We start from the raw sequence: 14,217 nt of genomic DNA, 5'->3' as shown, positions 1-14,217 counted from the left end.
AAGTAGTTGGACTTGAGTGTGTGCTTACATAACAGAAACAGCCTGGATTACTGCAGGATGTAGAAATAAATACAGTAGACATACATAGAAAATAATAAAACCTTTCACAAGTCAAAGGCACAGTCTATTATTGATAAATAAAAAATGATCTCACCCTTAACTACAGGAGTGAAATGCTACTCGCACATACCTTAATTAAAAACAATATCTGCATGTAGATTACACGATGATTTGTATAAGATGTCAGCGGGGATTTAATTATGTTTTCATTGTTTTTGAAGTGATTTTGCTTCAATTTAATTTAACCACTGCAAATCTGAGCTGAACTACATAAATTAATATTATGCCTTTGCTTATTCCAACTGTGCAGAGATCCAGGCACCCAAACAACTGCCCAGTTTGTCTTTCTTTTTGTTTGCCTCAGTATAAAACATTCAGTGTATTCAGTAATATACTTTCACGCTGTTTAAAACGCTCGCTAATATTTCAAATTTGTTCCAAATTGTCTAAATATCTTTATCATATATTCAAACTGTATTTTCTACTCAAGCAGTCAGGAGTCCTGCTGAGCAGACAGCAGTAAAATCGGAATGCAGAGTGTGTGCTGCGTAAGAGGGGAGGTCTTGAAGCTGCAGATGCATTTTTATTCCTGTTTTTCTCTGAAAAAGATTCATGAATAATAGATGGCAAGGGGTGGAGAGATGGATGGCTGGATGAAGTGAATGTGAGCGGGAGAGAGATCGTTAAGACAGTCGCTGACACTCTGGGAGACTGGACCTCTGAGGAAGAGGTGTGAAAATAAGAGCAACACAAGAAAAACGTGCAAGGGAAAACCAGGGTATGGCAGAGTGGGAGAAAAGCCGCCATGCACGGGCAAAAGGCTGACAAAGATTTGGCTGAGGAAAACATATCGATGGAAGATGTGCTCCACTTCTGAGAGAGAAGGCAGCCTGAAGTGAGCTTGTTTTTCGGTCTGATGCAACAAAATAGATTTGGGTTTTCCTAATTGCCCTGGAAGTGGAAGAAAGAATAACTGTGACGGCCGATCGTGTCTCCCCGTTAAGAGACTGGGGAGCAGTTTCTACCTGCAGGCCATCAGGCTGCAAATTTAATAATTATTAGTATAATAGTATGCAAGAAGTTCCTCTGTAGCTTTTCACCCGGTGTGGAGGAAAACGGTCAGCACGCTACTGCTGTGCACGCTGGCCTAATGGCATCTGATGTTGGCGCTCATAGTACATAAAGTTATTCACATTGGGATCAGAAAGCAGACGTTGTAAACTGCACGGTGAAAATGCTCTTCACATTTCTGCTATATGTAAGAATGCTGCCTCTTGTGCGTCCTTCAGCTGTGTGGAAGTGCCACACCACATCACACAAGCACCTCTTTACATTCTACCTGCTCCGTGAGTCTGATTGGCAACTTGGACAAGGGTCTATTAGTTTACATGTGAGACCGAGAACTGGTCCTCAAAGGGGGACTGCTTTCTCTTCTTCTACTGCAATTACTATGACTAATCGAAATAATAACAAATAGTTACCTGCTCATGTATAGCAGCAATGAGTGCGTAACACCAAGCTGATGGCAAAATGGAAATAACATTGATTGCCTACTAACCTTAAAGTCTGGCTGAGGAAACATTTCATGAGCGTAACAGCCATTAGGAGCAATAAATGCTGTAAGACAACAACATCCATCACCACGCGCGTGCTCTGCTAACCAGCAGTTTGCAGCAGCCGGATTAGTGCACTGATGGTCTCTGCAGCAGCAGCAGTTTGACATCTCCAGTTCTAAAATCCACCTCTCCTATTCCCATAGCCATGTCTCACTCTCCACGGCAGGGTAGAGCGCTGTCAAGGTGTGTCTGCAGCAGAGGAGAGGTTTCCCTGAGAGGCTTAGAGATGCAGAGACAGTCTTGGGACCAACAACCGAGACATAATCAAACATCTTTTAGTCTCCTAATAGACAACAGGAAATCCACAAGGGCAAATATTCGCCTCCAATTTCCAGAATTGTGTCTCCAGCTTTGATGTTAAGTGCTTTCATGCAGAAACTGTGTTCAATATTATCATTTGAGATTGTCTCGTGAAGCCGTATTTTCCCTCCTTGATAACGAATCATGTGTAATAGCTGGTAATGTGTCTGTTTTCTACAGGCATGCTTATTATGTTGGATTATTAAATTCAATTTGACACAGCCCCAGGAACCTGTGAACTGTGTAGCTGACTCTCCATGATTTAGATCCGTGTCTTTCCAGTGGTGTGAAGAAGAGCTCTGAACGGGCCACATGTGACTAATGTGGCCCGCTAAAGTAGCAACACATGATGACACTGTTACAAGTATGTGCGTTTTATTAAACATCACACAGCAAGGGCCAAGTCTCTACTGAGCCGAGCGTCGGTTCAACCACTCAGAGGGACAACGTAACGAGATGACACCGTCCTTCACACAACGCTTTGCAGTAATTAAGAGAGCAGCGTGTTGCGAGTGGGTTTGAATCGTCACTCTTCAGACATAACGCTGTAGTTGGTTTGGTAACTGACAGCTGGACAGATGTTTTATGAAGAAGTGTGTGTGTGTGTGTGTGTCGCTGTTGGACCATTACTGACAGCAGATCGGAGGGAGTGGAGGACGAAGGAGCAGAGTGGTTGATTACGAAAAAGAGGAAAAGTCTGTCCTCAGCAGCAAGACTCAGCCAGACTGACGATAACTCTGCTCCGACTGTGTGAGTGTTAGTGTGCGTGTTTGAGTGCGTTTGGAAGCCTAACCGAGCGGTCTCCTCTGGGAAGTTGTCTTCCACATGTAATCCATTTAAGGATGGCTAATGTCCTGCTGTAAATGGGTGAGTTTCCCCCAAAACAAGACGCCCACTATTAGGAAGAGAGGAACCGGTAGTATGAATGGTAATAACAGACCTGGTTCCCATTAAAGTTTGAAGGTAGTTCTGTTTTTTATAGTAACAATCAGACGTGCATTCATTGCAATGTGCATCCAGAGCTCTGCAGGGTTTTGTACTCCTGTTGTGCCACCTCAACACAATCCTCAGGGCTTTGAAAGAAAGACAAAGACAGATGTGCAGTTGATGCCTTTCTGCTGGTGGCGTGAGCTGTTCATCCGCAAAATTGGGCTTTTATGCATTTTTCAACTGCAGCTGTCAAACGAGCTCTTTCATTCCTGCAGACAAACACACATTGTCCTTGATGAGGGTCCATGACGGGCTGACATCTGCAACAGGGAGATTTGTGAGTGAAAGCAAAGATGTATTGAAGATAACGCTGCTTTGCTGCAAGCGATGTCTCAAGCAGATTGATGACATCATAAACTAGAGCCCCGCCTCGCCCCGTCTGGCTTTATAGCTGCAGCAACACTCACAGATGCAAACAAGATGCTGTGAATCAAATAAGTTATCAACACAAAATGTTTGTGCATCTCTTATGCATGTTCTTTCAAATGATCCGTTTCATCGTTGGGATGAGGACAGCCAACTAGTTAAACTTTTAAATAAAGTTTCACAACAGAACACCAGCAGTCGGCCCCAGCTCTCTTTCTTTGCAGTTAACCTGCAAAGACCCCGGCAGACAGATTTGTTGACACCTGGGAGGACTGTAAAGAAAGAGAAGGGGCAGACTGTAAACTTAAAGTTCTCATCACATCTCATGTGCTGTCAGAACACATCACAGCAAGCACATCGATGTCTAAAGGAAAATGTTCATGATTTTCTGACATTTACTAGGATTAAATATTTGGTTATAAAGATATTCTCTATTTTCAGCCCCATTGTCACTTCTTTTATCCCTTAATATTCCCTCCTCTCTCTTTCCTCGTTCCCTTGTCTCTCTGCGGTGCAGCGTGCCTCTCGGGCTATATCGACCATTAAAGAAGTTTAATTATTAATAGGCACAGGAGGTCTGATCCCGCTGTGTTCAACCAAGTGCTACACACACACATACCAGACCCTCATAAGAAACCACCATACCCCTCCCAATGGGGGGGTTAGCGTCTTCATGTTGGATTTCATATTTCCTTCAAACGTCACTTTACGTTTTTTGTATCTTTTTAAGGTTTTGGCTTGACGAAGTTCTGAAAGGATAATAAGAAAACGACTCAAGGCTAAAACACCCACGGTGGGATCTGGAGTACACGTTGATTCCTGCTTTGATGTCTTTGAGGCTGATGTTGATACTTTAATGGGGTTCACTGCCAACAGCAGAATTGTGAATGAGGAGACACCGAACAGTCAGCAGATATTAATCGGAATCGGAAGAGACGGCCTCATTTCTGTGCGTTTGAACCCTCACCTCGTGTCACATGGTCTTTCTCTCCCTCACATGGTTGTGAACAATAGGACTTCTTTCTCAGATTCCTGCAGACTAATCGCGTTATGTAATCTCCCACAGCCCACACACACACACACACACACACACACACACACACACACACACACACACACACACACACACACACACACAGTGTGCTTGGGGGGAAGCTTCACTTTTTCTCTTTCTCACACTCTCTAAAACCGACTACTGACTCGGGAAACGTGAGGGAAATACAAAGTGTGTGTGTGTTGTGTGTGTGTGTGTGTGTGTGTGTGTGTGTGTGTGTGTGTGTGCTTGGGGGGGGCTCAGTAAGGGCCAATGGAAGAAAAGACCTGTTGTTTAAAAGCCAAGTTTAAGCCATTTAAAGGGGCCGTACAGATGCATTTTACTGAGAGATAATCTGGGATTATCTCTACTACTCGGTTGGTCTTTTAAAAACGGTACGCGAGTTCTGCGGTATCTCTGATGTGTGGTTTGTGAGACAGGTCATCTGCAACACTTTATTCCTCCTACAGTTTATTGGCTTGATGGTCACCGATAGAAAGAGGACTTGTTTTCCTCCTTCAGAGCAAAGCACTTTCTGCCATTCATTAGTTTACTGTACAGAAAAACATCTTCCAAAATATAAAGTGAAATAAATGTTGTTTAAAATGTCTGCGAGCTCACGTTGATGTCTTCGGTTTGCTTCTTTTCTCCCTCTAATGGCTCAAAGTATCACATTCCAGAAGAGGAACAATTAATTAATCAACAATCAATCATCCCTTAGCTGATTAAAGATTGATTGTTTGACTAATTGCAGCAATGATTTCAGCTCGACTGCTGACCGAAGCTTAGCAGGGAGTGAGATGATATTAACTTCAGACTTCAGAGAACCTTCTGGATTTATGACCTGTGTTAAAGTCTATTCTCACATCCCAAATATGATGATTTCATGCGTTGCATAATCCCGACTCGAGTGTCAACAGTTTTAATAGCAAACTTTGTAAATCAGCAAAATTATTTATGGAGCGAGTAGATTATTAGAAAGATGAATAAAATCCCAACCCACCTAAACGCCATCATATGTGCATAATAACGAAACTGAATTTGAATTCTTTCATCAAACATTTAGTAGAGACGCAGTAAACAAGAACAAAGCCAGTAGTGTTACATAAACATACAAATCAGATGGTAACCCAGTAGAATGAAGACATGCATATGTATGAAGTTATTATCAAGGTCAATGCAGAATATAATAGGAAAACCACATAGAAAGAAATGCTTAAAAATAACATTCCTGAAATGTGTGGATGTACTTTATCACCCAATATGTATATCTGTGAATCATTTACTTCTTTTAAACAAAACTCTCTGTCCTCGCTCGGAGAGCCCAAAGCATTAATCCTTTTGCAGGATAAAGAAATGGTTCATTCCCATTAATCCGGGTTTACAATGCCACAGCCTGCAGGAGGGAGGGGGGGAAATAGGGGGGGTCATTGAAATGCTCGTAAGCAAACTGCAGCAAGTGTCTGCGCGGTCCAGAAGCACGGACATGAAATGGTTCTTGGTCGACCCGCGGCCGTGTTCCTTCATCCTGAACCGGGTCACCTTGTGTTTGTGTGTGTGTGCTGGAGTCCACCCCCCACTCCCCACCAAGAGGCCTCTCGATTCCATTACATAAGCGCTTCTGTGCGGGATCCCTGTGTCTTCTGGACTGAGCTTTCCCAATCAGTCACTGCCCCATCCGCCTGCTGCTTTGATGTAGTAGCAGCGGTTGTGTTTTTTTACCCTTTCCTCTTTGTGTTTCAATGAGTGAATTTATGAATGAAAAGCCGGTGGGCGTTGATGAAAATAGCCAGGCTGGGTTATTGGAGCCGTATCAGATGTTATAATGCATCATATGTCTTTTCTTTCATTTTGCTGTCAATCAACAAGCCTCAGGCGTCAAAACGCATCAATCAGGAGCGTCCTGACGTCAGCAGATGGCGTCTGCAGCTTCCCGGACCGCGACTGAACACTGCTGCCAGCATCGCGTGACAAAATCCAAAAATATATATTTTTCGTCCGCTCACAGCTGATTGTGAACAACAGGACTGGCTGGTGGCCGGTGAGGGTTAGGAGATGGATCACTGCAGAGCAGCGGGGGCCCCTGGTGGTTCACAGCGTTAATCCTCCTGCCCTCCCCCATCACATGATCACTGACTGTTCCTAGATGGGGAGATCTGTCCGTTTACAGAGTGATTGATAATGCTCTAAAGCAGTGATCCCCAACCACCATTTGGTACCAGGCCGCACCACAGAGAGAATATATATAGTTATTGATAATTGACCGGGTTCTCTCCAAATTATGTGCGCTCGTTCCTCTTGACATATTTCCTAAGCGTCACCAAGCGTTTTTCCTCACGTTTACAATTGTCCTCTTACCGCGCACGGCAGTTTCGCCCACCGGCGAATTCCGCCTGACCTTCTTGACCGGTCCACGAAATATTGTCTCACATGAAAACGGTGCGTGAGGTAAAAAAGGTTGGGGAGCACTGCGCCGGGTGTGGACGGCCCGCCGGATGACTTTGCTATTGTGAGGGATGAGGGACGAGAGGCCGGTCGTGTCTTTCTTTTATATCGATTTGTCCGGCCCGAACCTGAAATTAGTTTGACACCCCTGCTCTAAAGTGATCATGATTATTTCACAGTCCCAGACTACCTGGAATGAGAGTTTGGGGGTAATTGTATTATTAGGGCATTGTAACAGCACTGTAACTGAGATGCTCCCAACGGGAGACCTAATAATCAGACTGGGAGGACACCTGGTGGACGATAGAAGCAATCACAAATACATAAATACATTTATATTTAGATATAACAGTACGACTTTTTTTTCTTCTAATTATACTAATAGTGCAAAAACTGTGAATCAGTGTTTTTTATTTAATTTTTTACCAAATAGTTTCGGAAAACGGATGACCCCCACATTATATTTACATATGTGGAACTTCAAATGTAAACTGTATTTTGCGTAGTTTGCATTTTCTGGCACAAAATGGATTGATAAGAAACATTTTAGATTTTTGGGGTTTCTGCCATTGCACTTCAAAAAGCCAAAGTCCTCAAAGTCCTCCTTTGTGCAAGACGGTGTTGTGCATCGTGTCATGCACACACATGTGCTCAGCCCACATGGACGTAGCCAGCCATCAGACACTCTGAAGGCTTCCTTCCTCAGCAGAAAGCAGACCTTACCAACACAAATATTTCCTGAAGCATCACATGATGAGGGTTAATACATGAAGTCTTTCCCTCAACTCAAGTCATCTTTGACCGTTTTGCCAAATTCTGCGGCACTCCAGTTGTTTTTCTCTCTGGTAATAGTTTCATAATTTAGCGTTGTATCAAACAACACTCCGTGTTTCCTTTTACATCCTCAACAACTTGTGTGTGTCCCGTGCTGAATATTATTCTGCAATCCGATTTGAAAAATGTAAAATAAATCACACACAAAAAATAAAGTAATCTCTGCAGTATTTCTAGTTTCTGGGATGTCTCATTTTGTTTTATGGCAAACTGATTTGTCATAATTTACCAGGGCTTAATGACAAATGTTCAGATTGTGACAGTGTACAAATGATATGTGATATGTAACTGATCATACATGTCCTGTATTGAACAGGCGGATCCACTGTGCATCCCTCTGTTCCACCTCTGGAGGGCGCTGCTATATTGACTCCTGTTTTAAGAAAAAACAGGAGTCAATATAAAGCAGCGTCTCCTCTTCGCTGTTGAATTGGAATGGAATTGTTCAGTCTTCTTGGATTGATGTCTCCCATCCTTCTTTAAGAGTATGGAAGGTTGTTTTGCTGAGTCTCTCCTCATAAGAAGAGGTTCTTCACCTCAGAGTGGAGACTCTCGGTTTAATTAGAAACCTGAGAGGTCTGTAATCCGTATCATGCAAAGTGAAGTAGAACTTTGGATTGAAATTGATTGTTCATTTTTTACGCCCTCTTACGTATTAAAAACAATTGCATTCTTCACATGATATAATATGTGTCTTACACTAATGGTAAAGACCTACTCTGCTGTATACAGTCAACAGTACGTACACACGTGGGTGGCTTTATATAATCAGGCTTATTATTTAATTCTATTAGTCGCTGAAAGCCCAAAATATTATGGAAGAAAAGTCCTTTACAACTTACCACCGCCCAGGGTGAAGTCTTCGGAAGTCTTGTTATGTTTGATTATATATATTTTATCATGATACATGACAGTGAAAGCAGCAAATCCTCATAGTTAAGAGGATTGGTCCAGAGAATAAGTGTGTGTGTGTTTTCTTTGCTTTAAAAAGTACTGGATCGTCAATTCTACTCTTCTATTTGTGCTTCTTGTTACCACCGGATGCTTCTCTACCGGATGCGTATTCGTGCAGAGCGACGTGTGAAGCCCCCCCCCCGATGAGCGTCCCCCATGAACCCAAAATGAGCTCCTGTGGTGCTGCGTGTTAGCAGCTTAGTGATTGTTGGATTTGGGGATTGAAAGAAAAGCAGGCCGCATCACTCAGGTGATGACCCCGACTCCTTATCTCTCCTCCCTCCATCCAACTCCCCCCTCCAGATGTACCCTGTTCCATTTGTCATCATTTGTGACCCCCCCGCTCCCCCCCGCCCTCCCTGCCGCTCAGTCTGAGATGAAGATTTGGCTGTCGCCCATCCACTCGGCCCCTGCGTGACCGCCATAATTCAATTTTTCCAATCTTTCTAATCTAAAGATTTGTTTTTCATTTTTCTAATACTATCAAGGCAAAAGAGAAGGGGAGGGGGGTGCACAGCCTGGGCACCATTTGTGAATATTATAACCTTGTTTTATTCCTCGTCTTGATTAATAAGAGACTTCTTGAACCCGTCCCTCCCCCTCCTCTCTCCCGTGTCTCTTCATCTGTGGACCTTTTCTCTCCCTGATGTTTCTGCTGTTTTTTATCCCTCCTCTTTTTTCTTTCTCTCTTTTCCTTCATTTTTTATCAGTCTTTCTTTTCTATCCCCCTTGAGTCAGGTCCCGAGTCCTAAATTATTCCGATTATTGGGCTCTGGGAGGGGCAGCGGAGCGTATGGGGAAATGTTAAATCCATGATGGATTACGGCGTCCAGATTGTCGTTTTGAATTAAAGAAAATGATAGGGAACGACATGTAAAAACAATCATAAGTAGATTTCGTTCTCAAGGAGAAGCTGTGTTATAATGACAAGAGGGTGGAGGGGTGATGGCCCTGCATTCAATCAGTAAATATCGCCTCTGCGGGTCCCCTTAAAACCCTGGTAAAACGCAGCCGGGCTTAACCGGCACATCCACTCTCCTTGGCGGCCATCTTGTTTGTCACTTTGGGTTATTGGTCTCCTCCTTCAACCACGTGAAGAGCAGAGGAGCTTTTCTAACAGCAGTGTGTGCACTGTGGTTGGATCTCCCACGTCTTCTGTTGGTCTATTCGTTGGTTTAGTATTTCTCAAAAGGACTGATTCATTTTGGCATTTTACCCGTCTCCGTGGGTGGGCTTGATGAGGTGGACAACAGAAATGAAAAAATGTAACTTTCATGAACTCTTTTCACTGTAATCTGTGGCAATCCTCAAAGCCATAGCAACATAATCTTCCAAATATTTTCATAGCATTTCAACATCATATGTTTCGTTCCATTATCCTTATTTGGAGGCTTAGATGGTCCCTCCCCGACTTTTCTCCCCATGTCATACGGACTCGTGCATGAAAAGGCAGGGGGCAGTAAGAGAGCATGACATGCAGCACCGTGTGTAACACAGGGCAGAGTAAGAGGCTTTGAGTAAAAACCCTGCAGCGTATTGTTACGGATAAACAATGTCTAATTGATCACTTTATGTTTTCCTTTCATCCTTTTTTTTGTTTGGAGATTTTGGGACAAACTTACAAATGTAACGATAATGTAGATCATTTTACGGAGAACCAGAATCTAGAATCTGGCAGACCGACTGGTGAACTTCTATTATTTTCTTCTCTGTGTCTCGTTGAAACCCGCTGCTCAGAGACTGAGAACTCCTTCGTGTCTCACAACGCCGGCAGTAACCGCAAAGAGAGGAGTTGGTGCCGGAGGACGTTTGCGTCGACTAAACACACGCGCGACGCTTGGCATTCTGATTTACCGCCACGGCGAGAGCTTAACCTTGCTTTAACCCCAATAAAAGTCTTTGCTGTTCTCCTTCTGCCCCATTGTTTCCCCCTCAGACCTCCTTAGCTGCCAATTGACGGCTGTCCACAAGTGTGTGTGTGTGTGTGTGTGTATGTATGTGTGTTTCATTTTCCACACGAGTGATCCCGGTCCTCCAGCTGACCTGCCAGTGAACCTTGACCGCTGCATGTTCAATCGCACCGCACAAGCTTATTTGTGGTTCTGTGTGTGTGTGTGGAAGGACGAGCACGGGAGGCCGGAGATTCTTCCCCTCTGTTAATGTCACGCTTTCTTTTTCCTCCTTACAGTAAGCTCACTCCTCCTCCTCCTTCATTGTCTCCTCGCTGTGTCACTTTGTTATTTATAGTGTGCGCCCGTGTGTCTGAAGAGGGCTCTTCTGGGAGGCCTATCCATTTCTTGATAAGTGAAATTCCTTGTGCCTCTGTGGGGTCTTAACAATGGACGCAGACACTGAGCTAAAGCTATCCCAACGCACCTGCTCCTCATGTCACACACATCTTCTAAAGATTTCCGCTCCACTAAACGGGCACGAAGTGCAGTTGAGCCAAGCACGTTAATATACTATATTTTAGTTAGTCTATTGATCTGCCAATTTATCATGCAACATTTTTTCTTTGTTGACCAGAATAGACAATAAATTGGGTTTCCTTATTGTCACATTAACTACTTTATTTTAAAGATCTGTTGCACTAATCCATATTGTGACATACGAGACCTTTTCATGCCACTGGTAGAACAATAACACAACCAACCACGCCATCATAATCCCCATACACCGTCTCAAAGAGCGGCTTATGTTTAGTTTTAATAGAACCAAAGCAATGAATAGAATGGAATCCTTGGCTCATGGCTTCGTATAGATTTACTAACCCGCATTTAAATGTAATGACATGAGTTTCGGGCCTTATTGCTCGCACTCTGCCGAGTTGTTACCATTGCTGAGTGTGTGCTCGGGTGCTTTGTCGAACTCGGCATCGGCTATTGTTCCCTGTCGTACGAGGAGCGGCAGCCTTGCTTTTCAAGTTGTTTCACCCAGATTACTTCTATTTAAAAGCTTTTTTCTCCTCCCATTGAAATATTGTTTTACCGTCCCCAGACCATTAACTACTCCTGATGTCATTCTGTCTTCATCCATGGAGGGAGATTCTCCTTTTCTTTTTGGGTTCTTTCAGACTCACAGAATGGAAGCTGCGAGCTGGATGTTCAGTCTGGGTCATTGTGTACAAGGTCACATCTGGCTGTTCTTTTATCTTCATAATATATCTATTTCTGCCTCTTTAGGGCCAGTAGGCCTACCTAAATGAAATGTTGCTCTATAACAATCTATCTTTATATGTCTCTTTTAGTCTCAAAAGGATTAGAATACATCAAAGAAAAAAAATGACTTACGGAATCATAAACCACTAATTGTTGTCGCAATAAGGATATTTATGAGTGTTTTAACTATAATTGTTATACGATATAACTATGTTTATGATGCATTATATTTGAAAAGGGCTAATCCGTGATCCCACAAAATACAGCGCCACTGGAATAAAAATAAAAAGTAAAAAAAGATGGGAGGCAAAGGGAGGAGGAAACACAGAACCGCGGTGTCATGAGGAGAACGAGGTGAAATGGAACGGCTGCACTCCAGTTTTGTCTGCTTAAAAGACAAAGTAAGCGGGGGAAGTTGGTCTGTGTGTGTCTGTGCGTGTCAGCCGATGGAACCCCTGGTATTCTTGAAAGGCTCTTATTGACGGACCTAATGCCCTTATTGGACATGAGACATGAGGCCGACACGCTCCCTCAAGTGTACGTGTGTTCTTCTATAAGCATGTGTTGATGTGTGTGTGTGAGCCCCCCTGTCTCCACCATGTGTGCGGCGGCATTGATCTCCCCACCAGAAGTGTCCCCTCTCAGCTGGTGGAAATATCCCATCGCAGGGAGTCCAGTCCATTCCGTCAGGCACGTTCGATTTTACTGACTAATGCTCCGGCCACCAACGGTTTATGAGCCAGATAATATTTAAAATCTAAATGATTGCCTTTGATTGCATCTTCACAAAAGGATCCTCTCAAACTTGCAAGAAACGTTTCGACTATTTTCACTGCTTTGGTGTTTTTACATTGTTTTATTGACTTTGTACGCCCGTTGAGCAAAGCTTATGAGGTAGCATTAATGGAAAAGCAAAGATGCCAGTGTCATTTTCAATGAATGACTGAGAGAAAGAGGAAAGCTTTTAACAAAATTCTCATATTTTCTTTTTGGCAGTTACTATGGGAAAAAAAGCATGAATTGTTAATGTGTGACCAATTTTGAATTTCTTTTCTCATTCAATTAACATGCTGTACACAACCCAGGTTTTGGCTGTTACTATCTTGTCTTTTTGCAAACACATTGTATGGAAAATAACATGAAATTAGAGTTTGAGATCATACACTCATATTGACAATGCTTAGTGAGGCAGAAGTAGTCATGTTCTCATTGACTTCCACACAACCAGCAAACCAACTGAAAACGGGAAAGAGATTGAGACGCCGCCTGCCGCTCGGTGGCGTGGTGATGGCGTGGTGAGGCACTACTCCTGCTCCACTCCTGTTCCTTTCACTATATGAGCAGTTTGTCTCTTTCACCTCCACTCTTTATACTCCTCTCCTCCACTCTTTATACTCCTCCACTCTTAATACTCCTCCACTCTTAATACTCCTCCACTCTTTATACTCCTCCACTCTTTATACTCCTCCACTCTTAATACTCCTCCACTCTTAATACTCCTCCACTCTTTATACTCCTCCACTCTTAATACTCCTCCACTCTTAATACTCCTCCACTCTTAATACTCCTCCACTCTTTATACTCCTCCACTCTTTATACTCCTCCACTCTTTATACTCCTCCACTCTTTATACTCCTCCACTCTTAATACTCCTCCACTCTTAATACTCCTCCACTCTTTATACTCCTCCACTCTTTATACTCCTCCACTCTTTCGTTGATCCCTTTATTTCTTCTGGCTCTTCTCGCTCCTTGTTTCTTGCCCTTCGTATGATAAAAAAGTCTTGGCGCTTTAGTCTGATATAAAATGCTCATATGCCAGGAGGGTCGGGGGGGGATAAAGATGCCAGCCAGTGTTGCACTGACTGTGTGCGTGTGTGTTTGTGTGTGTGTGTGTGTGTGTGTGTGGGTATTTGTGTTTGCCAGGAGAACATCTGGCCCATGTGCCAATGATTGGTTGGGGAAGTTCCTCAGGATATAACACTTGAAAATGTCTTGGCATGTTCGCGACAACAGCAGTGCAGTTTCTGCAGCGACTGTGTGTGTGTGTGTGTGTGTGTGTGATGAGAGTGTTAGTGAACGTGCACCGCTGGGTGATTACATGTGTGACGCGTGTCTGATGATCGTATGATGTGAGAAAACTGTATACGGTGCTTGTAGTGTTGATTTTGTGTGTGTGTGCGTTGATTGGACAGCACTTTGTTTGTGTTGGGAGCTTTTACTCTCCACCATTAGCTCTAAACCCTTTTTTTTGAGCAGGAGGCTGATTCTTCCCTTGATTACTATTTAGACCGACTCGTTTACCGAGCGCCATCTCTCCGTTGTTTTATCTCTCAGTTTATACCTTCTGCTAGCTCGTTATGCCTCTTTCTCTGGAATGATTTCATTTTCTTTGCTGGTTCCTGTCGGTGCTACGTAGGTTCATCCAGAGGCCAGTAAAAAGTTGTTTTTAAACTTTTAAA

The sequence above is a fragment of the Gasterosteus aculeatus genome, chromosome 1 (assembly GCF_964276395.1).
Source record: "Gasterosteus aculeatus chromosome 1, fGasAcu3.hap1.1, whole genome shotgun sequence".
Lineage (NCBI taxonomy): Eukaryota > Metazoa > Chordata > Actinopteri > Perciformes > Gasterosteidae > Gasterosteus > Gasterosteus aculeatus.
Note: the sequence above shows the minus strand (reverse complement) of the source record.